The following is a 1,399-nucleotide window of genomic DNA, read 5'->3' as shown; positions in this document are numbered from 1 at the left end:
AGAAAGAAAAATGCCATATAATTTCACTCACATGTGGAATTTAAGAAACAAAACAAAGGGACAAAGGGACAAAGAGAGAGAGACAAACCAAGCCTACAGACTCTTAACTATAGACAGCAAACAGATGGTTACTAGGGGGGAGGTGGGTGGGGGTCTGAGGGAAACAGGTGATGGGGATTAAGAGTACACTTACCACGATTGATGAGTATTGAGTAATATATAGAATTGTTCAGTCACTATATTATACCCCTGAAATTCATATAACACTGTATACTAACTACATTGGAGTTAAAAAAAAAAAAAGTGGATAGACAAATTACAGAGCCCTGGCTGAAACTATGTAATAGCCTAACACTTCCATACTCACGTATGAAAGAATTTCATCTTCCAAAATAAAATGCCAAATGCGCATCAATGTCTGTTTTATGAATTAACATAGCTTATCACTGCACTTGAATGGTACAAGTGTCACAGGTCTGTTTATGGATGTTCCATGCTGAAGTGTGACTTGATGTTGTCTCTCCAAGTTTTGGCTGATGGAGAATGAAGCTGAAATATCTATGATATATTGCACCTTATAAAGACCCTATGGTTATTCCTGAGGGGGTTGGAGGTGAACAGGCTCGTTCTTCACAACTGGGTGCCAAAGTAGGGCTACCAATTTCTGCATCTCTTAGAAATCCCATGATTTACCTTTATTTTTATTAAATATGTATTTGTTTTGAGAGAGAAAGAGTACATAAGCAGGGAAAGGGCAGAGAGAGGGAAAGAGAGAATCCCAAGCAGGCTTCTCAGTATCATTGCAGAACCTGACACAGGGTTCAATCTCAGGAATGATGAGATCATGACCTGAGCTGAAACAAAGCGTCTGACACTTAGCAGAATGAGCCACTCAGGTGCTCCCCATGTTTACTTTGAAAGGATGATCCTATTAATCTATGTGTTTATTTTCTCAAGTCCTATTTCACTCTGCCAAATATTTAATAGACAAAATGATTTTTATAAGCTGCACATTGAAATACTGGGAAATAAATACCTTACAAAAATGCAACTAAGCAAAACAATGGCATGCCCACTCCAAGGTATATTATAAACCACTGGAGGGGTGCCTGGGTGGCTCAGTCAGTTAAGCCTCCACCGTCCGCTCAAGTTATGATCTCACAGTTCATGAGTTCAAGCCCTCGGTCGGCTTTGTGCTAACAGCTCAGAGCCTGGAGCCTGCTTCGGATTCTGTGTCTTCCTCTCTATCTGCCCCTCCCCCACTCATTCTCTCTCTCTCTCTCTCTCTCTCTCTCTCTCTCTCTCTATCTCTCTCTCTCAAAAATAAATAACATTAAAAAATTAAAAAACACTAGATAAGATTTACATAAAGATAACATGCCATTAAAAACTGCTAATA

This window comes from Felis catus, chromosome C1 (genome assembly GCF_018350175.1).
Source record: "Felis catus isolate Fca126 chromosome C1, F.catus_Fca126_mat1.0, whole genome shotgun sequence".
NCBI lineage: Eukaryota > Metazoa > Chordata > Mammalia > Carnivora > Felidae > Felis > Felis catus.
The sequence above is the reverse complement of the archived record's forward strand: the minus strand, read 5'-3'. Positions refer to the sequence as shown.